Consider the following 23,983-nt stretch of genomic DNA (forward strand, 5'->3'; position numbering starts at 1 on the left):
GGGGCCCATGACATGGGTGGCGTTGTGGTCTAAACTAAGGTTACCAGATGTCCCCATTTCCCGGGGACAGTCCCCAGATTTACAAATGAGTTCCCTGACAAAATCTATATATTTAGTAGGAAGTTGAAAAGTATCTCCGGATTCACTGAAAAAAATCTGGTAACCTTAGTCTAAACCACTGAGTCTCTTGGGCTTGCCAATCAGAAGGTTGGTGGTTTGAATCCCCATGGCGGGGTGAGCTTCTGTTGCTCTGTCCCAGCTCCTGCCAACCTAGCAGTTCGAATGAACACCAGTGCAAGTAGATAAATAGGTACCGCTGTGGCGGGAAGGTAAACAGTGTTTCTGTGCACTCTGGCTTCCGTCACAGTGTCCTGTTGTGCCAGAAGCGGTATAGTCCTGCTGGCCACATGACCTGGAAATATGTCTGTGGACAAACACTGGCTCCCTCGGCCTGAAAGCGAGATGATCGCCATATCCCATAGTCGCCTTTGACTGGACTTAACCTTCTGGGGGTCCTTTGCCTTTTACCTGCCATTTTACCTGTACCAACACTGCAACCCTCAAATGACTGGTATCAGTCTCCAATATATCTTCTGTTTTCACACTGTATTCACCTTTAGGTATACAATGGTTCTGAATCCTGCTTCATGTATATTCCATCAGTACATTCCATTTTGGCCTCTTTTTATATCATTCAACCAGTGCTTTTTTCCCCTGGGGGTACACATACACCTAAACATTTTGTGAATCTTTGTACTTTTGTCCATTTACTGTGTTTATTACCCCCGACTTGAACTATAAAATGGTGGTTTTCTTGAATCAAAATGAGAGTACCCCTAAACATTTTTTATAGAAAAAGCACTGCATTCAGCACTTGTCCTACTCAAAGCAAACCCATTGAGATTAATGGACCAACTTCCTTAGTTTCTATGGGTTTACTACGAGTGAAATTTAGTTGAGTACCACCCAGTGGTCCAGATTCAGCTAATCAGTCCTGCTAGTAGAAGTTCACAGAAGGACTTTCACTAGTCACCAAAAGGACTCGAAAAAATTGGCTGGGTGTTTGAGAGAACCCCGGAGAAATGTGGGGGGGGGGAGGAGAGGCAATTGTTCCATCAGGAAAGCAGAAACGGTTTTGCTCGTGAAGCGATCTCCTCAGCACTTTGGTGAATTATCCCCATTTTGCACCACCGCCATTTGTTCCTGCACTTGTTCTCCAGTTATATTTGTGTGTTTTTTTAATAATAATTTTTATTAATTTTCAATTATTATCCAATAATAGCCTCAGTACACCAATTCATAATACAATCAATAATATCAGTCATTCAAATACCCAGTTATATACTTTAGATGAGGTGGGCCCCACATGTACTAGAATTGATGATTTGATGATTTTCTTTATTTCTGCGTTCCAAAATCTTATTGATTTCAATTACATTCCAGTCATAATAATAATCCCTTATACAACAGCTGCAATATTTATAACTTCTATTTGTGTTGACACATTAAATGATTTAAAAACTACAGGTGAGGCTCCAATTCTATTTAATGTATAAAAGGTAAAGGGACCCCTGACTGTTAGGTCCAGTCGCGGACGACTCTGGGGTTGTGGCGCAAATCTCGCTTTACTGGCCGAGGGAGCCGACGTTTAACCACAAACAGTTTTTCCAGGTCATGTGGCCAGCATGACTGAGCCGCTTCTGGCACAACGGAACAACGATACCAGAGCAGTGCATGGAAACACCGTTTACCTTCCCGCCAGAAGAAGGTACCTGTTTATCTACTTGACATGCTTTCGAACTGCTAGGTTGGCAGGAACAGGGACCGAGCAATGGGAACTCACCCCGTTGCAGGGATTCGAACCGCTGACCTTCTGATCGGCAAGCCTGAGAGGCTCAGTGGTTTAGACAACAGTGCTACCCGCGTCCCATTTGTTGTATAGCCATTAGGATTTGTCACTTTCCTCTTCTGGACTTTCCAGTGTAACTCTGCCTGTGACGTTGCCCTTGAGGTTTTCGGAATTGCCATGCTGTAGTGAAATGCACAAAGTTTTGCTGCCGTTCTTAATTTCATTTATTTTGTCCTTTCATTTCATGATGCATTTTGTGGTTTTTATATTGTAATTTTAGGTCGTGAATAGCCCTGAGATCTATGGATGAAGGGCGGCATACAAATTTAAATAATAATAATAATAATAATAATAATAATAATAATAATAATATGAATAGATATTTATTGCATGGTGATGATAATAATTATTATTGTTTTATTATTTGTACCCCACCTTTCCGACAAGGTTGCTGCAGCCACAATGAAATGATGTCACATTTTATCAGTTAATCTTTTCAAATAAACGTTTTATTATTTTTTAATTGCAATTTTGTCTCATTTCAGGAAATCATTAATTTTCCTGTGCGATTTAAAGCAAATACCTTCTGCTTCAGACAATGCCACTATCAGGCGTTCTTTCCATTGTTTCAACACTGAACTGACATAACACATTATTGTAGTACTAGTTTTTTTAGGATGTCATCACTGTGGAAAGTCCAATCACAATTTTAATCAACACATTTAAAAATTATAAGTGGGGAGGGAGGGCCAACCTGGCAAACAAAGTTATGTTAGGCTGCCCTCTGCTGGAAATATTCCAGGTTTGACACATGAAAGAAATTTATTTATCAAACCAGCAAAATACAATTTGTTTTCATTTGTAGGCAATTAGATACAAATCCAGAATATCAGTAATGGCCATAAAGGCTATAAAATACTTGCTTTAGAGGGCTACAATTTAATAAAATTTAATCTGTTGCAAAAGCATGAACAAGTATATAATGAAGTACAGTGGTACCTTGGTTCTCAAACTTAATCCATTCCAGAAGTCTGTTCCAAAACCCAAGTGTTCCAAAACCAAGGCGCACTTTCCCATAGAAAGTAATGCAAAACAGATTAATCCATTCCAGACTTTTAAAAACAACCCCTAAAACAGCAATTTAACATGAATTTTACTATCTAACAAGACCATTGATCCATAAAATGAAAGCAATCATCAATGTACTGTACTATAAAATAAATAAGATAGTATTGTAGATGGTAAATTTTTTTAAAAAAAAAATTCTTACCTGCACTGAAGATAGTCATTGTTTGAATGGGGGGGGGGGCTTTTATCCATTTCTGCAGTCACACAGTCAGTCAATCAGTAGCTGAGCTGGGTTCCACACAGTCACAAAAACAAAACAAAAAGAGCCTCAAAAACAAAAACACAAAATAAATAGCAAAGATAGACAGACCTCAGCCTAACACTCAAAACTGAAGTGTGGCACTCAAATTGTCAGTGTCAAAACGGAAGCGTAACACTCAAAATGGAGCATGTTTGGCTTCTGCAAAATGTTCGCAAACCGGAACACCTTACCGTATGTTCCGGCGTACAAGACAACTTTATCCCTGGAAAATCACCCCAAAAGTCGGGCGTTGTCTTATACACCAGGTATACGCGTTGGGAAGGAAGAGAGGCAGCCGGTGAGCAGAGGCGCCCCTTCTGCCGTTGCTCCTCCTCCCTCCCCACAGAAGGGGATGTGGAAAGTCCTTCTGAGTGAGGAGCTCACCCGCCCACCCCCCCAAACGCCTCGCCTTGGGCTGCTGCTGCTGCGATGGCAGAGGCAGCGGAGTGGTGCACGTTCTGCCCCTGGCGGCGCTCAAATTCTATAACTCTAAAACTCTAAAATAGAACAGCAAAAGTTGGGGTCGTCTTATATGCCCAGGCACCTAATACGCCGGAATCTACAGTACTTCTGGGTTTGCAGTGTTTGGGTTCCATGTTGTTTGAGTACCAAGGAGTTTGAGAACCAAGGTACCATTGTAATTCTACTGGTCTCTGTAGCTCAGTAGGTGGTGAAAGCAGACCTTGTGTGAATCATTAGATTAGAGCTTTCCAAACTTTTCATGTTGGTGACACACTTTTTAGATATACATCATTTAGTAACATGGTAGTTCAGATTCACTAGCAAACTGGAGGTTAAACTAACCCGTTTCCAGTTCAGGGAGGAGCAAGCGAGCGTTTGCACGACACACCTATACACACTGCAGGTGTTGCAACACATAGTTTGGAAAGCTCTGCCTTAAATGAAGTCTGGACTCAGCATCACAGAGGGGCAACTGGTGACCTTCAAGAGAGACGAGGCAACGTGGGTGACCCCAGTCCCCTCACGCCAAGTTCTGAGTAGCAGCAGAAGAAATCCTACTTACATTTTTAACATTATGAAGCTGCTCTGCAGAAAGGTAATTTAACATACACAACCAAAACGTATGTTTTCTACCTCCCTAAAACCCGCCTAAGCTACTACAACCCCTATCCCTAAATATCTGTCTGAAAATATACAAGGCTATGGGAAGCATAGTGGGACGCGGGTGGCGCTGTGGGTAAAACCTCAGCACCTAGGACTTGCCGATCGCATGGTCGGCGGTTCGAATCCCCGCGGCGGGGTGCGCTCCTGTCGTTCGGTCCCAGCGCCTGCCAACCTAGCAGTTCGAAAGCACCTCCGGGTGCAAGTAGACAAATAGGGACCGCTTACCAGCGGGAAGGTAAACGGCGTTCCGTGTGTGGCGCTGGCTCGCCAGATGCAGCTTGTCACGCTGGCCACGTGACCCGGAAGTGTCTGCGGACAGCGCTGGCTCCCGGCCTATAGAGTGAGATGAGCGCACAACCCTAGAGTCTGGCAAGACTGGCCCGAACGGGCAGGGGTACCTTTACCTTTACTATGGGAAGCATTAAATTAAAAGGTGAATGAAAATGTGTAAACACCAAAACAAAATATAAATCCTCTTCTCCTCTCTCACACGCCCATGGACACATTCTCACACTGCTCCTACCACTCCTGACTCCTGGACTGGACACCTCTGGTTTGTGACCAGAATTGAAAAAGATGTCACAAAGGAGGGCAGGTCACTGTTACCTTGACAATCCACCTACCTGGACACTGCTCCTCAGTCTTCAAAGTTCTTCAGAACTTTGAGGTACCTGATAGTCTGTCAGAAACATCTTGTTGAAACATCTCTGTGTCTTGCCAAATGTGAGGTGGTTCTTTTTATGAGATTCAGAAGCAATACAAACACAAGCGAGAGACAAGATTAAAGATTCTATTCCAAACAGTAAGCATTATATACATTACCAAGCTAGCACTTCAATCTGCCACTGGGAAGCCCTCAAGAAGTGGCGAACTGAAAAAGTCTCAAAAACATAAACGCAAAATAAATAGCAAAAACAAAAGCGCCAAAGTTAATCCATTCCAGAAGTCCATTTGACTTTCGAAATGTTCAAAAACCAAGGCGCAGCTTCTGATTGGTGCAGGCGCCCAGGAAACAATAGCCAACAACCGCACCAGATGGTCATACTCACTTCTGGGTTTTTGGAGTTTGGGAACCAAGGTGTTTGAGTACCAAGGCATTTGAGAACCAAGGTACCACTGTAAAATAAAATTAAGATAATCTCTCACCTCTAAATTCAGCATTATTTAATTTTGCTGAGGTAAAAAGAAAAAGAAAAGTAGTACACCATATAAGTAAAATATACTTTGGCGGGCAGCAGGGGGTAGCTTTGGTGGGTGGTGGGGGACTTGGCAGCAACAGGGGGCATCATTTTCTGTTTTGCCCCCAGGGGAAAAATGTGCTGGGCTGCTCCTGATGGTGGGATAGATAGATGGCCATTAGCACTAAACCTAAAATGTGTTATAAAGCACGAAACTAACCACTGGTATAACCACTGGTAGGATGTCTCAGATCAAATTTAAATGAAGTTCAGATATGGTGTTCTCTATTACATAGGTTAAAGCAGTGCTTTTTTCTGGGGGGTGGGAGGGCACAGGGGTACGCATACCCCTAAACATTTTGTGAATCTTTGTACTTTGGTCCATTTACTGAATTTATTTTCCCCAATTTGAACAATAAAATGGTGATTTTCTTGAGTCAAAATGAGAGTCCTTTTTTTAAAATATAAAAAAGCACTGTCCCTACCTGGAGATGTTAGGGATTGTAGCTGGGACCTTCTGCTTGTAAAACAGATTGCCTAATGCTGTGTATTATACATTTCATATTGTATTTAAAAGGAGATTAGGGTGGTTCTCTTAGAAATCAAGATAATCTGAAATGGAGATATGAATATGAACAGAGATGTTTCAACAAGATGTTTCAGACAATCAGGTGCCTCAAAGTTCTGAAGAACTTTGAAGACTCAGGAGCAGTGCCCAGGTAGGTGGGTTGTCAATGTAACAATGACCTGTCCTCCTTTGTGACATCTTTTTCAATTCTGGCTTAAAGGTCACAAACCAGAGGTGTCCAGTCCAGGAGTCAGGAGTGGTAGGAGCAGTGTGAGAATGTGTCCATGGGCGTGTGAGAGAGGAGAAGAGGATTTATAATTTGTTTTTGGTATTTACATATTTTCATTCATCTTTTTATTTAATGCTTCCCATAGCCTTGTATATTTTCAGACTGCTATTTAGGGATATGGGTTGTAGTAGCTTAGGCGGGTTTTAGGGAGGTAGAAAACATGTTTTGGTTGTGTGTGTTAAATTACCTTTCTACAGAGAAACTTTATAATGTCAAAAATGTAAGTAGGATTTCACTGGGTTAAAGATTTCACTTGAAAGCTTGCCATGTATTACATTATATAAATAAAAGCATTGCATTCATTCCTTGACATGCAAGCAAAGTTGGATGGCAATGTTGGATGAAGACTATTGCAGACAGCAGATGGCCCTGTTTTCAAATACATTTCTACAGGCGTTTAACAAAACACAGTTATTTCTCTTTGGCTGATTTTTCATAGTAATGACTTTACCATTTGGCTTTCGATTATTTTTTTGCAAAAAAAAAAAGTGTCCTCATTTACAAAGCTGTTTGCTTTCTAATTATGTGAATACTCTAGATTGATGCTACTGATATATAGAGAAGCCAGTCCCCTGAAACAGCCCATGGTGGTCTTGCCCTTGTAGAAGGGTTGTGGGTGAGTCAGAAAGTTGGCTGAAGTTCTCCTGTGCAGATAAACAAGCTTCCAGTTCCAAAGAGGTGGAATGTGCCCGCGTGTATTCCCTGTGAATATTGGGTAAATACTGTGTTCCGTCTACATTCCTGTGCTCTTCTCTTCTTCTTCTCTTTGGCGATCACTCGTAGCCGAGTAAGATTCTCTTCCATGAACACGGTCTTAACAGTGAATCACTAAGTGACTGTGGAGGCCAATCTTGGATCCACATGTCCTTCCACAGTGGGGGCATAGGTTTCCGGGCGGGAGTTGATCATGCCAAGCGTGCCTTCATCTTAGCATGTTTCTCCCTTTCATCCTGAGTTTGAGCTTCTTCAAAGCCCGTGACACCTTTGGTAAAAGGCTGTTCCCCAATTGGAGCGCTTGCAGGCCAGTGTTTCCCAGTTGTTGGTGTTTATACTACATTTAAAAAAAAAAAACTGCCTTGAGAGAGTCTTTGAACCTCTTTGTTGACCACCAGCATTTCACTTTCCATTTTTAAGTTCGGAATAGAGTAGTTGCTTTGGAAGATGATAATAAGGTATCCAAACAACTTGACCAGTCCAGCGAAGTTGATGTTGAAGAATCATTGCTTTGACACTGGTGATATTTGTTTCTTCCAGTACAGTGGCATTAGTTTGCCTGTCTTTCCAAGTGATGTGTAAAATTTTTCTGAGACACCGTTGATGGAATCTTCCAAGGAGTTGCAGATGGCGTTTAGAAGTGGTCCATGTTTTGCAAGTGGGACGCAGGTGGCGCTGTGGGTAAAACCTCAGTGCCTAGGACTTGCCGATCGCATGGTCGGTGGTTTGAATCCCCGCGGCGGGGTGCGCTCCCGTTGCTCGGTCCCAGCGCCTGCCAACCTAGCAGTTCGAAAGCACCCCCGGGTCCAAGTAGATAAATAGGGACCGCTTACTAGCGGGAAGGTAAATGGTGTTTCTGTGTGCTGCTCTGGTGCTGGTTCGCCGGAGCAGCTTCGTCACGCTGGCCATGTGACCCGGAAGTGTCTGCGGACAGCGCTGGCTCCCGGCCTCTAGAGTGAGATGAGCGCACAACCCTAGAGTCTGTCAAGACTGGCCCGTACGGGCAGGGGTACCTTTACCTTTACTATGTTTTGCAAGCGTACAATAAGGTTGGTAGTACATTAGCTTTGTAAACAAGCATTTTGGTTTCCCTGTAAATGTCCTCAAACACTCTGCACTTCAGTTGGGAGAAAGCTGCACTCGCCGAGCTCAGGCGATGCTGGATTTTGGCATCAATGTTCACCCTTATGGAAAGATAACTATCCAGGTAGGAGAAGTTTATTTATGCATACTTTCCTGGGAGCAAGTCCCATTGTATTGCCAAAAAAATAGAGTCAGAAAAGAACAGTAGTGGAACAAAATGATGCAGAAATTAGGTGGTAGAGTATAAAGTATAAGACATTCCTACACAATGGTGTTGAATGTATTAGTTGTAAGCAGTGCTTTAATCTGCTGCCTGACCTCCTTTGACAATCCTTCTAGCTTCTGTAGATGTAATTTGGCTAAAATTGGTGGCCAGGAGTCCGCTGGTGTAAACTTATATAAGGGCTCCCTCCATTTCCCCCATAATTTGAGCAATGCCTGTTGGAATGGCTGTTCAGTTAGGCAGCTACAGTAGTTTTGATCAGAATAACTTTATAAAATATAACAAGCCTATATTTCAGTATGGTATCCCATTGGCATGAAATCTACCGTGCCAAATCTTATGGATTCAGTCTGGCCAAACAGAAAATTCTTATGAAGGATGACTGAGTTATAGCAGTTCAAAAACGTTGCTTTTGTGTTGTTGTTTTTTTGTGTGTGCCCATCTGTGGGGAACCATCCCAAGGGCTGCATTCCCTCATGGGCAGCTTTCTGAGGACCACATGCCAGTAGTGGTCTGGGCAAGGGACAAAAGTGAGTGAAGCAATGGAAGTGAATTTTTAATTTTGCCCACTCCTGCCATGCAAAACCCAGGTGTTTCTGCATTCTCACATCCATCCATCCATCCATTCTCCACCAGGTAAGCAAGAGGCATTATCATAGTTCAAGGACACTGGCAGAAGCACTTGAGGAAGGTGTGATGAGGTTCCTCACCTCTGGTGTAAATTATGTTTAAAACAGAAGAATGTGAGTCTTCTTTTTGCTGGTTTAGTGTAAATCTGTTGTGTAATCCTAAAGTTTCATGGTATCCATTTTAATCGGTGATTAAGCTCAGTGCAGCTTATTGAGCTATGCACATGCGTGTTTCCCTGACGAAGAGTGATCTAGATGCGTTTGTGAAATAATAATAAAATAATAATTTATTATTTATACCACGCCCATCTGGCTGGGTTTCCTCAGCCACTCTGGGCGGCTCCCAAAAGAAGACAATATGTGCTGCTTCTATATACGTTTGCTTGTAATTTGCTGCCGCGTGCTGCTTTTGATGTGCATTGTGCTCGTATTATCAGAGCCTACTTCTGCCTGTCCTTGTCCATCATTTTTGCTGCTACTGGTGTTGGTTCGTGTACTACAGCTGCTCATATTAGTTTGTTAAGTGGTCTTCCTGTCTTTTCCGTTATGTGGCATTGCCATGATGTGCTGCTGCTGTTTGTTCATGTGCCTGGTTGTAAGCAACAAGCTGCTGCCTGGCAGTATATTCATTCACTCATGATGTGCTCTTACCTCTGTTTGCCTGTGTATGGCCATGATGTTGTTCTTCCTGTGTTTGGCCTGACACACATTGCTGCCCATGTTTTCTTGTGGTGTGCTAATGCCTATCTTTGCCTATGACATTCTGATACCTTACTATTATTATTATTAGTCTCTGTTGACCCATGATGTGCTGCTATCAATGTACGAAAGCCCCTGTTTGCTTTTGTGTAGTGTTTGCCCAAGATGTACTGCTGTCCATGTTTTCTCATCAAAAGATCTACCCAAGTTTTCTTGTGATGCCCATTTGCCCTCTTTTGCCTGTGACATCTTGCTAACAACATTCAGACCTGTTGCCCATGCTTGTCTGTGTCATGTTGCTGCTTATTATGTGCTATTGATTCTCATGTATATCTACGATGTGCTGCTTCCAGTGCTTGTCTAAGATGTGCTGCTTCCCATGTGGGGCTGACTTTGTGTGTTCTTGCAACAAAATTCACCTCTTGTTGCTGAATTTCCATTGCAAGAGTGTTTTATTAGTAGTCTGCTTTCACTGTTAGTATTGATGGTATTTTAGCAATTTTGGGTGGGCTGCCTATTTCATCAGTTGCTGGTCTCCCCATTTTATGAGCATTTTTATTGAATGGTATTTCTGTATTTTATGGTAAGCTGCCTTAAAAGAGCTTCCTCTCAAAGGAGGCATAGAAACATTTGAACTATTTTTGTGCGTGCCCAGGGCCCTGTTGTCTACATGTGCTGCTGTCTGGGATATGATCTTGCCCCTGTTTATCCAAGTTTGGGAGTGACATGGTTAGTCTGTGGTCTAAACCACTGAGTCTCTTGAGCTTGCCGATCAGAAGTTCGCCGGTTCGAAACCCCAATGAGCTCCCATTGAAGTGTCAAAATGATTGTAAAATGTATAAACTTGACAAGTATAAACAAAAAAACAAAAAAACTTGAAAAGTATAAACTATATCAGGAAGAGTGGATTAAATTTAATGCTTGCTTAGTTAAATATGTTAAGTTAAATTAACTGAAAACAGCTTGCAGATACTTAATTGGCTTAGGATTTTATTTATGTTAAGAGGTGAATTAATATGTTTAATTTCATAATGTGAATATTTAAGGATGTTAAAGTTAAATTTTATAAGAACTGTGATTTGGAAAACCGTTAAAAGGATATGCAGTGAAATTCAACCAAGGGGAAGTGAGAAAGTCACTTAACAATGTTAATAAGTGTAATTTTTAATAAGGCTATGATTTATGTTTGTTTGTCTTATGTGTTCGTTTGTGAAAACCAATAAATAATTTTTTTTTGGAAAAAAAGACAAGTATAAACAAGAAGAACAAAAAAACTTGACTAGTATAAATAAAAAAATTTAAAGAGGGGGGGGGACCTCTTAGTTTCCCGCCATCGACCTGAGGGAACTTGAGGCAGGACGGTGTCTCCCCCACTCCCGCCTCCGCCCCGCGCATGCGCAAAGTTGGCCGCGCGTGCTAACAGGCTCCGCCGCGACGGGGCGGGCCGAGAGATTTCGCCTTCGCCTCACGACCTCAGGCGGCGACACCTGTTCCTCAGGCTAAGCGAAGCGCGGCGGCGGCGGCATTGGCATTGGTCGTTCCCGCGCTTCTCACTGCCGCGCCCGGGACGGAACTTCCTCGGCTACCTCCGCCTCAAGTTGGCTGCGGGGCAGCCTCCGCCGCTGGCCACCTACGCTCAGCCTCGGCCAGGGAGGAGCCAGGAGAGGCGCGAGTTTCCCCCCGGAGGCGCTGGTCGCCGGCTTGGCTCGTTTGTCCCCTCCGGCGCCCCGTCGGTTATCGCAGCTGCCTCAGTAGTCGCTTCACCTCAAGCCGGGCAAAGTTGAGGCTCCGGAGCGGGAGTTGTCGTCGCTCGGACCGGGCTCGGGAAGAAGCGCCATGGCGCCTCTGGCGAACGGCCTGTAGGGGAGCTGGGCTTTTTGGGGGGAAGGAAAGAAGTCGCTTCGCTCCGTCCGTCGCGGAGGAGCCTGAGGAGACGAGTCCGCCCGGCGCGCCGGCAGCTCCGCTTATAGCAGGTGAGGGACTGGCCAAGGCGGGAAAAGCGCAGGTGCCTCCGCCGCTCGCTTCGCGCCTGTCCGGAGGGGGAATCGCGGTCGCGGGTTGGGAGAAGACCCCAAAGAAAGGGGGAATCCCCAACCCCATCCCACACACGGGTATCGCGTGCGGAACTTTAAGGCCCCCCCCATCGTCTGAACAGAGCCCCGGACCGACGCGTGGACGCCACACACACAAACACGCATCGGTCCGGGGCTCTGTTCAGACGATCGGGTGGGACCGCTGCTGCCGCCGTTCATGCGCGCGGGAGCTGTCCGTTGGAGGTCAGGCGACGGGGCGTACACAGGTATTGCGTGCGTAACTTGAAGACGGCGCGCGTGTGTGTGTGGCGTCCACGCGTCGGTCCGGGGCTCCGTTCAGACGATCGGGTCGGGGGTGGGGTGGGGGATGTTGGGAGTGCTGCGGCCGTTCACGCGCACGGGAACTGTCCGTTGAAGGTCAGGCGGCGGGGCGGAATTGGGGTGGGGGACTAAGGTTCGGGCTAAAACTATGCCGGCCTCCCCTGGCGGTTGGTTGTCTGAATGAGGCTCGTTTGGACCCGTCGGGAGAAACGCGGTAGGGGAGGTAGCGCTGCTTTGCGCAGGGGCGGACATCGGGGTGTCAAAATTCGGGGCAACCTCCCCCCCCCATAACCATGGATGCAAATCTCATTACAAATTTGAGTGTCAAAATTCGGTGCCACACACCCCGCATGGTTGGGGGGAGGGAGCGGGGGCAACTTCCTCCCCCCCCCAAAAAAACCCAAGGAAATAAATAAAAACGCCTAACTGAAAGTAGAAATTGTAGAAGGGCTTTGACAGGTGTTTTTTCTGAGCGCTTAGGGTGGGAAGGAAGTAATTTAAAACTGTTGCTTCATGGCTGAGTTGGGATTTGAACCCAGATCTCCTAGGTCACAGTATATTGGTCTTGTAGCCAATATACTGCACTGGCTCTCCCCAGAGACTCTGAGAAATTGTGCATGCATGATCCTGTGCTGAAAATTTGGGTGTAATGTTCTGGTGTTTGTATTTAAAGTTCTATGACAAAGTAATAAATGTAATAATTGTAAGCACAGTAAAATAATAATAATAATAATAATAATAATAATAATAATAATAATAGAATTGTTGCTGAGCCATTTCATGCTGGATCCCCCAGGCAGTGCCAGACAGAGGATGGTGACAGGTGGGTGTCTTGCCTCCCTTAAATAAATCTTGGCTGTGCCAATGTCCCTCCCCCCGCCTCTCTTGCTCCGTTCTGAATAATAGTTGTGGGGTCCACCATGGTGCTCAAGGTGTGGTAGGGGTTGCAGGGCCACGTGGACAAGCCTCGTCCCTTGATGTCCATGTGTCCAAACTCTTTTGGAAGCGGTTATTTTGGTGTGCACCTGTGGAGCTGCTCCACGGGAGAAGGGGCTGCGGTGCGATAAAGGTCTCTCCCTGCTTGGAGGGACTCTGTGCACAGACCTTAGTGTGCAAATAGAACTCCTCCTGATGTGTTTTGAACACTGAGGAATGCGATTGCGGGGCATAGTAGCGACAGGAAGTGAAGCTTGCCGCTGGTCCCAGGACCCTCTCCACATGTTTGGATACATGGAGGAGGTCATTTGAACCCCGCCTAGTCAACTGTCGAAAGAGACATGTATGCCGTTGGCACACACAACTTTCACACTAAATGGGACATCCCTGTAGGAACGTCATTGTGGGCAAAATAGTCTTGTGAAATGAACTTTTTTTGGTAAACAAATGGAGCACAGCAGCCTACGTATCTCTTCAAGTAAATCTGATAAATAATAGTTTTGCCTATAAAAGCTAATTCTCTACATTTCCAAGGCGGCACACTTTCTACTGCTGTCGGTGTACTGGGTGCGCTTTGCCCATTTGTCTTTGTTGTTCCACTTTCTCCCGTATCCATTGCGACTTTTCCCTCTATTTAAATGAGCTCCTTCTAACAAAAGGCTTGTTTTGAGAAAGAAAACTCCTTGTCCCCATCTCTTCACCCCTACCTTCCTAAGTTCGTGCAGGAATGTCTTCTACTCAGCATGCACTTTGCGTTTCTTGAAGGGTGGGCTGTCGGTCTGGGTTGTTTTGCTGATAGTTCAGCACTGGGTTTTAAATGCCTGGCTAGCTTAACATCCTATACAGCTGCTGCTTTGCTCTAGAGCTGGAGAGAGAAAACTTTTGACCGTAGCTGTAAAACTTGTTTGTTTTTGTTTCATGTGATCCATATATTTCTTGCTGAGAATGGCCTAAAAGGAATACTTTAATTTGTGGAAGCGTTGGTTTCGTTCCAAACTTTGTTGGCAATGCTTGTGAAATAATTAAAAAGAAGAATTCTCAGAACAAGTGCAGAATACCTTTTCCTGACCTAATTAAGTTCCAGGATGGAAAACAGGGTTATCTAACTACTTTAAGCCCCAGAACCCCCCTCTCTCTATTTTTAAAATTAAACTGTCTATGTATGTTGTAGTCTGGTTCCCTGCATCAAAACGTATCTCTGTCTTTTAACTGAAAGGTGTTACTGTAAATGCTGCTGCTGGGTTTTGGTTGTTTTATCTAAATTACAGTACTGGGTTTGGTTGTATTTGAAAATATTTTTCTTGGAGCTAGCTTACTTTAAACTGGTTGTCTTATTGTACTTATGCCGCTATTTTGCATAGATGCTAACAACCCACTGGTGTAGTTTATTTGATTTTACAAGTAATGTAGACTTGATCAAACACTACAAAAGCTATCTGAGTTGTCAATGCCATCTATGGTGCATTGAGAATTACAACTCTATCCTTTAGTCTAATAGCGAGCAGCTGATTTCCCAGTGTTGATCCTTATGTAAACCAAAGTGCCAACATCCACACATGAGGGAAATATCAGCAGTCTTGGGGGAACCCCAGACTTTTCAGAAGTACAACAAATATAGGGAAAGCCCACTGGTGGCAGTGGGGAAACCACCCCAAACTGCCCATTGAGGACTGTGTATGCTCAGTGAGCAAGGACTGCTAATTGACTGCAAGGGGCAAGTGCAGAAACTCAGGGAGAGCTAATGGAGTATTCTGGAAAAAGTACATGGTTGGCTGCCTTGAACCCTGAACAGAACACTCCATACTGCAACATTTTGGTTCAGGCTTCATTCTAATAGCAGTGTGTTACAAAGTCAGAAGGTTTTAATTGCCCCAAGCACCACTCCATTGGCAGTATTAACCTTTGTATATGTGGCATGGTGTAGAGTTAGTGCTTAAAAACTATGAGTAATCATATACAAAACCAGGAATTAATGGAATGCTTCCACTGTTTCCATGGCTATTTATAATTGATGCATAATCAATCACATGAGTCAGCGGACTGCATAAAACACAGAGCAGGATGTGTCTTTCTTTCTTAGAGGTCAGGGTGGGAAAATGTCAGTGCCTTTCCCCTCATGGGACTGCTATATTGGAACTCTTGCACATCAAGCAAGAAAGAAGAGTTTGGATTTGATATCCCGCTTTATCACTACCCTAAGGAGTCTCAAAGCGGCTAACATTCTCCTTTCCCTTCCTCCCCCACAACAAACACTCTGTGAGGTGAGTGGGGCTGAGAGACTTCAGAGAAGTGTGACTAGCCCAAGGTCACCCAGCAGCTGCATGTGGAGGAGTAGAGACGCGAACCTGGTTCCCCAGATTGCAAGACTACCACTCTTAACCACTACACCACACTGGCTCTCTGTAATGTTTTCCCATTCTATGCTGTTTTTTGGGGGGTGGGTGGGGGTTGTTGTCTCCTGAAGATTGATGAATAACAGAAAAACATGTTTCATAGTCAAGATCTATTCACATGGAGGATTTGCAGCAGGGAATAGATATTTCCTTGTTACTCAGACACTTGCTGGGGACAAATGCGGCGGTGGGGGCAGCTGTAGTGAGAAAGCAAAGGTCATTTCTCTGTCCTACTACAAGCCTGCAACACCAACAAGCTTCTTTTGTGCCCCTTTCGCTGCCTGGGGCATGAGGCCTGGGCATCCTGATGGATGGCTGCACACAGTACTTCTAAAAGACTGAAAATGTGCTCCTTTTGTTCAATGGTAGATCTGGGTCAGGGGAAAGGATCAGGGAGAGGTGTCATACTGTCTGTTTCAGTCTTCCTCTCTGAAGACCAGAAGCCCATTTCATCCAGTATCTTGTTCTCAAAGTGGCCAAACAGAACACAGCCACTATAATTAGTTGCCACTGAGTCCCGTTAGGGAAAAAGGTGGGGTATGTATGAATTAATGAGTGAATGGTAGACTTTTTATCAATCCATGAATTTTCCCAGCCTGTTTTTAATGAAACTATCCAAGTTGGTGGCTATCATTTCATCCCGTGGCAGTGAATTCCACAGTTTAATGATATAGTATGTGAAGAACTGCCTTCTCTTGTTTGTTCTGAATCTTCTAATATTCAGCTGCATTGGATGACCCTGGGTTGTAGTGTTAGGAGAAAGAGAGTAAAATATCTGTCTACCCACTTTCTCTGCATCACACATACCTTCATCATGTCATCACCCCCCCTCTTTTTGGAAACCAATGGATGGTGATGATGGGAGCCAAGAAGACATTGATCTACCTGGCCTCCCTGCTTTGGTAGGAGATGCAGAGACATTAGCCCTGGTAGGGTGTGATGGTGGAGCTCTTCTCCAGCCACAAGCATGTGTGTCCTATGAAGAATAGGAAGGATTCCAGAGGGTGGGGAGAGTGCTCGCCAACTGATAATTATTGAGGATAAAAGAGGCACAGCAGTCTGAACTTTTATTGAACAAGGTTGGTTGTTAAGCGAAGACATGTGCAGGTGTTTCACACAATTAGAATTGTGTGAGGAGAGAGCAGAGTATGCTAGCTACCCAGGTGCCCCACCACCCTCTATGCATTGGAGGGCAAATGCCTGCAGTGAGGTGCCTGCTGTGCTCGCTGAGGCTTCTGGCATGATTTAGATCTCTCAATTATGCACCTGCAACATGTGGAGAGTGCTGGCATTGGGGTTATGATGCATAGGGTGGCTAATGTGTTCTTGCTCTCTCCCTGATCACATGAGGAGGAGAATGCCTTCATAGGAGTGAGTTTGAGAGTATCAAAGAGACAAACAGGTGCCAACATTTTTGTTCATTGAAAGCCTCCATTATGGCTGGCTTTGGGCTGTTATGTTGGGCTCCCCATTGATTTTGGTGGGAGCATTTTAATACATGCCACTTTTGTTGTTGGCATGTGAAGTTTGCATAATTTGGGCTAGGACTACTTCTGTCTGAGAATAGGATCCCGATCAATTCCCCTGCCATGTCCCTTCATCCCTCTTCTCTTTGCACTAGCACAATAGTCTTAAACCTTTTCAGAGCCAGGTCCCACTTTCAACCCAAACACTCATTTGGTGACCCATTTCTTAACCTTCTATATATTTACATGGTGGCAGTGCTCCTGTTGCGATCCAACTTGGATGAAGCTGTGACCCACTAGTGGGCCCTGACCCAGTAGTTAAAGACCAGTGCCCTAGCAGACACCTGACAGTGCAAGGTTCAAGCCAGTCATTGCTTCTCCTCTGTCCAGTGGCATGCATCTTTCCACTGATATAGCATTGTGCTCTGTTGGAATAAGGGTTTTATGAGCAATCCTATCCTGCCTGGTGGCTTTCAGATAGGACATTCATTTACAACTGCCTTCACCAACTAGGTGCCCTCCAGATGTTTTGACTGCGACTCCCATCAGTTCCAGTCATCACAAACTCTAGGCCTCTCTGTCTGGCCCTCAGGACTCTCTCCAAGCCATGCTTCCTCCTCAGCCACACCCTTTCCCCCTGGTTACAGGTAGGTAGCCATGTTGGTCTGCCGTAGTCGAAACAAAATACAAAAATTCCTTCCAGTACACAAAAGCTCATACCAATAACTAACTTAGTTGGTCTCTAAGGTGGTACTGGAAGGAATTTTTTCTTTCTTTTCCCCTGGTCACATCTAGACTTCATTGCTTGATAGAGTGGAATGTGTTCTTGGTTGGCTGGATAGAGGATAGCAAGAGCTATGAGAGCAGCCTGCTTTACAAAGGCTTTATCAGTGACTGCTCCCAGACTTTGGCACTCTCTCTGTAGGGAAGCTAGACAGACTCCCTCCTAGCTGTCCTTCCACAGGTAGGTGAAGAATTTCTTGTTCCAACAGGCTTTTTGGAATTGGACTGCTTTTCATTAAAGGGAGGATCCCACACAGTTTTTATTGTAATGATCTGTACGTTTTAAACAGATTTTATATGTGCATATAATTTAAATTCTATTACTGTTTAATTGTGTTTTAATGTTTGTTTGTTTTCTATGCTTTTGGTTTGCTTGCCGGGGTATAAACAAATATAATAATAAGAAAGTTTACATATGTTGTTTTGCCCTTTTTTGCCTCTAGCAAAACAATAACAGTTTTCCCTCAAGGGCCAAGGCACTACTCTAGCCTTGTATCCAGTCTAGCCGACCTTGATGAGCATAGCTAAGAAACTTAGCAATTTTGATAAAACCAGACTGAGTTTGCATATTATGTGAGCTGAAATGCTCGTAGAAAATGATCTGAAATCCTGTGTTCCACTAAACTTAAGATTTATTTGGGGAAGTTGGCTTTGGGAAAGTTGTTCAGATGATGATGTGGTCTTTGGTCTGAAAAAAGTTCCCCACCCTGGAATAGACTTACTGGGTTGTATTCATCATAACACTAAGGAAATTGCTCCACCAGCTGATGGAACAACCTCTCCCGCCTCCTTTATGAGTAGATTTGTGGAGGGTGCAGGGAGAAGAGTCCCATTGTGAGAGTGGGCATCATTGTGCTGGTTTCCACTTGTTCAGTGATTTAGTTGCATATGACCCACTGAAATCAATGAGCAAGTATACTGTATTAAGTTTCATAGATCCACTCTGTGTATAACTTAGGTCGATAGCACCCTATATTCTGGTGACACTCATGGGGAAGCTTACATTTGGCTCCATCAGGAGCAGGACCTTTTTTGTAACAGCGCTTAGGCGCTGTGTTTTCTTCTGGAAGAGTCCATACAGCTTCCACCATGCTCTTTATGAAGATCCATGCAAAACCCTTGCTTTTTTAGGTAGCAGCTGAGAACCATTGATGAACACTGCTATGCCCCATTACTTAGTACAGTTGTACCTTGGATCTCGAACGCCTTGCTCCTGAACAAATTGGTTCCTGAATGATTGAAACCCGGGAGTGAGTGTTCCGGTTTGTGAACGATTTTCAGAAGCCGAATGTCCGGCGTGGCTTCCACGGCTTCCGATTGTCTGCAGGAGGTTCCTGCAGACAACCAGAAGCCGTGCTTTGATTTCTGAACATTTTGGAAGTCAAATGGATTTTGTTTGACTTCCAAGATACGACTATCAATGTTTTGTTATGTCATCACTTCTGTTTAATTGTTGACTGGGCTCATGTATTTCATTATTTTATGGTTGATTTTTGTTGTGCGTTTTTTTTTTTTTTTTGAGAAAAAGTTGTATAGAAGTATTTAAAAATAAAATAAATACTGGTTGAGTGCAAATAAATCTAATTAAGTTTAGTGGGACACAGGATTTCAGGTCATTTTCTATGAGCATTTCAGCTCACATAATATGCATACTCAGTCTGGTTTTATCAAAATTCTTAGCTGTGCTCAGCAAGGTCAGCTAGATTGGATACAAGGCTAGAGTAGTGCCTTGAGGGAAAACTGTTATTGTTCAGCAACTTGGGATGGTTAATGACAAGTCTGGAGAAGTGAAAGTGCTCTGCTTTCGCACTGGATAAGCCACTCTGTTTTGTTTAAAAGAAATGTGTCCATTGACTGAGCTCTATATTTAATGCAAGACTGAAACTGAAAGCTGGCTTCACTCTTCATTTTTCCTTGTAAATACCCCTGAATGCCCAGTAACACAATTCAGGAAAAGAGCACACTTAATTAGCTATGTCTGATCTTCCTGATGTGCATGCACTATGGGATGCAACTGCTGTAACTGGATTTAGGAAAATAGTAAACTGAGTTGCCAGCATATATGTTCTCTTATGCTGCTGAATAACTTGTTTACATCTTTCAGGCTCAAGTTAGGAATGTCAGTTGATTGGCTATGCTGTAAACCTTTTTATCTGAGTATGCAACATACCATGGACCATATTTTCTCATGGTGCAGATTATAACAATCTGTACTCTTCAGCATGTGTTCTAGATTGCCAGTGGAAATTAATAGTTGATTCCATGTTTTTATTACATCCTAAATAGTATTACTTTGTATACTTTTATAAAATTATGACCTGTATTAAAACAATTTGGCTAACAATATTTCATTATTGGATAATTTTGTAAAACTGGCAAGTTTGGCTTTTAATTTCATCTTGAGCATAGTGGTTTACGTCTGTATTTGCCCATCACGTCCAAAATGAGCAGCTGCTAGTTATTCCCGGTTCTGTATAATATGACTAATTTGTCTCAAGCTTGTTCCCACCAAAGAAGCTTCTACATCATGTGACAGGAACTAATTTTGGTGTTATTTGCTTCAACACAGTAAATAAAAGAGAGAACATGGATACTCTTCTTTGTAGGGTGGAAATGGTAGTACTGTAGAACACAGAGCAAAAGCAACAATCGTAGCTCATTACAATTTTCTGTGCCTATTTCTATAGTTCTACAGTTGGATCAGGGTCCTTTTTTTGTTGAGCAACAGCTGTTGTAAATAGCATGGGGTGACCCCACATTCTCAGGTTAGGGGAGAGAAAGGAAAACCTCTATCCATTTTATTCACTTCATGCTTAATTTTGTAAACCTCTGTCATGTCCTCTCTTGCTCATATTTTACACAATAGTCTGCATCTTATTAACATTTACAATGTTCAGGTTTTCTAATGGTGGAATGCAGTTTAAGTACCTGCCTTAGCTATTGTTCCTGTTCAATAATGTGATGCGCTATTAGTGGCTGACAATTAGCCTTATTCCAGTGGTTTTACCACTTCATCATTTATCTCCTTCGGCTTTTCTTATATCATTGAAACATGAATTGTTTGTAAGTCTCCTTATCTGAAAGGCAGAATATAAGTTTCTCTTTGGCAAACTGTGTAGTATGTAAGGCATTTTGTTGAAGTCTGTAGGTTGTCTGGGTGAGCTTCTTTGCAGTTGTTTCTATATGGTGTCACATAAAGCCATAAGGCTGTGAAAAGTCAGTTTGTAATATTTATTATTTGTTTGATTTTATATGAATTGAGAGTTGCTATTACACAGCAGACTCTCTTGATTTCCTTGCAGAAATCAAGCTGGGGTAATTCAGTCAGTAGAGCAGGAGACTCTTAATCTCAGGGTCATGGGTTTGAGCCCCATGTTGGGCAAAAGATTCCTGCATTGCAGAGGGTTGGGCTAGATGACCCTCGTGGTGCCTTCTAACTCTATGATATTCTATTTTTTTGTTTGTTTTTGTTTTGGAGCTACTTGTTCTCTCTCTCTCTTCTTGAGAAAATGTTATTTTAGCTTTTCAAACAAAACTAAGACCCTCTCAACCTTTTTGGAGTAATTTGGACCATTCTTGTTTCCAAAGGATATGATTGCCTACAGCAGGGGTGGTCAACCTTTTTATACCAACCACCCACTAATGCATCTTTCTTCATAGTAAAATTTCCTTACCGCCCACCAGTGCTCGATGGAAGGAGGATTCAGCTTGTGCCTTAGAACCCCCTACCGCCCACCTAGAATCCTGAAACGCCCACTACTGGGTGGTAGGGACTAGGTTGACAACCCCTGGCCTACAGCATCAGACAGAGTCTATTTCATAAATCAATTTAAGCATTTCTTAAATGGACATTTTACAGAGCTTGTTCAGTCAGTGGTCTCTGGTCAGAGAAAGTGGGTGTAACCTTTAATTATTTCCTGGTACCTCTCAAGAAGCAAAACCCACTTGTGCTGTATTGAGCCTCTTTTTCACAGTGTTACATGGTTGTTGTTTTTTTAACAGATATAAATCTGTATGTATACAAACGTATACACTATTAATATTTAACTTTTTCAAACTTAGGAGCTACTTTTAACTAAACTCTGGAACTTAAAACCTGCTTTTCAATTTTTAAACTTTCAAGTCAGTGTTTCTGACTTTCAGACGGGGGTCAGCAACATTTCTGGGCCAGTAGGCACTTTACAAACTGGAGAAACTGTTTTGAGCACCACATGCACACACTACACCTTTTAAGCACCCCTTTCTGTTTGCCTGTTAAAAGTGCAGGTGGCCTTCCTTCCTTGACATCTGGTATCATCCTTTTTATACCAGTGCTACAACTTCCTTAGGCTGGGTTACAATCTGGTACTTGAAGAACAGTGGTCAATCCTGTAGATTCATAGGAAGCTTAGTCCTGTAGAAATATAGGACGCTTCCTTACACTGAGACAGACCAATGTTTCCAGCTAGCACAGTATTTTCTACACTGACTGGCAATAACTTTCCAGGATTCACACAGGGAACCCTCCCAGACCTACCTGGAGATATTAATGTTTGAATTTGGAACTATCTGCATGTAAAACAGACACCCTTCTTCTTAGCAATATCCTTTCCTTTGTGCTTAATATTCTTAGTAACCTGAGCTGTCTTTCCCATAGGGCTTAGTGGTGCGTTGCGCCAGGGTGCCGGCCTCTCAGGGGCCCCCCAGTGAGTGGAGGACATTTCCCTTTTCCTGCATGCCCACCTGCGCCCCGCCAACTGTATGGCTGGCAGGCATGCAGCTTCCTTCCCAAGCCTCTGCGGGGATTGCTCTCCTGCAGCAGCATGGGGGAGAGTTGCGCCCCCCCCCATGTCTGGCAGTGCACAGCTTCGCCCCCCCCCCCACTGTCTGTGTTAATTTGGGGGTGCTGGGCAGATATTTGCACCGCAGCGCTGCATCTGCTAAGGATGACCCTGCTAGTAACAGACACACATATTTTTGGAAAGTTGAGATACCATAAGCGTTTAAGACCACCTGAATCGTAATACATAATCAAAGGGTGAAGAAGTCAGCTGTAGTTCTGAAATTCTTGTTTCTTCCACTCGATTGTATAATGCTTGTACACAGCATGTTGCTTCCTTAACACTTGAAATTTTGGGTCTCAGGTACAAAAACACAAGCCTTTTTATTTTGAGTCATTATAATCATGTTAGAAACTCCCTGAATTATCAGAACCGTTTTTATCACAGTTCTCCAGAGCTGCATTAATCTCCTAAACTGATTAACTATGAAAGGAGTACAACAGTATTAATTATGAAACGCAGAAGTAGGTGGTCTGTTGGAAAGCATGCTTTCCATTTTAAGCCTGGAGTAACAATCATAGTAACACAACGCTGCTCATGTGACAGCTAGACAAAGAAGCCATTATGCATGGCTAGCTGGAGATGCAGCCTGCTCAAACCTATATTCAGGCAAAACTTGGCAGATCCAAGCTTAGAAAGTCTACTTTGTTAACACTCTTCCTTCTTCCAGGCAGTTCTTCCAGAACTCCTGGGTTTCTTTTCCTTGAGTTGACAAAAAAATGGGAGACTTACAGTATCCTTGTAATATTTGCTTTATGCAATATATGACATACAAATAAAGACAATTGAGATTTAGAATCAAGCAGAGCTCTAAAAGCTAGCAGATTTTCAGAGAGCAACTTGTGTGGCCACCCCCAATGTTGCATCCTTTGTTCCAGCTAATTCCAGCTAGAAGCTTTTAGCTTTCTCTCATCTTCTGCCTCTGTCTCAGTTTCAAACTCCAAAGTTAATTATTTCTTGCAAACTGTTTTAAGACTACCATAGATAGTCATTAAGAAATATTAATGTTCTTTTGTCAGTACTCAGATCAACGGTGATCAAGGCAGCTAAACTCATAACAATATCAGTCACAGATTAAACCAAAGAAGTCCAGATTTGCTTTAATTATCCTGCTCATAGTGAGATAACAGGTGCAGGTCATATGCAGTAAGTTAGCCAATGAGTTACATTTTGATGTTCCATGTTCCATTTTTACCCTTTAATTTGATACTGTCTTCATTGGCTGGCAGTCTCATAGATCTGGCAATGAAGGGATTATCAAATGAAAGGTTAAATTGGAAGCTGTAACATTAAAATGTAAGGCATTGAACTTTTGCTTTGCTCCAATTTAGCCTTCCCCAACCTGTTGGCTTCCAGATGTTATTCCTGATCATTCCATCATTCCTGATCATTGGCCATGCAGGCTGGGGCTAGGAATATAAGAAAGCGATGTTTGTTTTACTTCCTTTATGTTCAGCACATGCATCATTTTTTTCCATTCCACTGCAATTCAGCTTCTGACAAAA

The 23,983-nt window shown here is 43.4% G+C and overlaps 1 protein-coding gene across 1 annotated transcript in view; it reads left to right on the forward strand.

Moving 5' to 3' along the window:
- The first annotated feature begins 11,139 nt into the window (after nt 1-11,139).
- Nucleotides 11,140-23,983, forward strand: part of MEGF10 (multiple EGF like domains 10) — a 115,544-nt gene continuing 102,700 nt past the window's right edge. Inside the window, exon 1 of the mRNA XM_083576588.1 lies at nt 11,140-11,699. The gene's annotated coding sequence lies outside the window, so the exon portion shown is untranslated. The remainder of the gene's footprint in view (nt 11,700-23,983) is intronic.

Source organism: Podarcis filfolensis, assembly GCF_964270895.1.
Source record: "Podarcis filfolensis genome assembly, chromosome: 11".
Lineage (NCBI taxonomy): Eukaryota > Metazoa > Chordata > Lepidosauria > Squamata > Lacertidae > Podarcis > Podarcis filfolensis.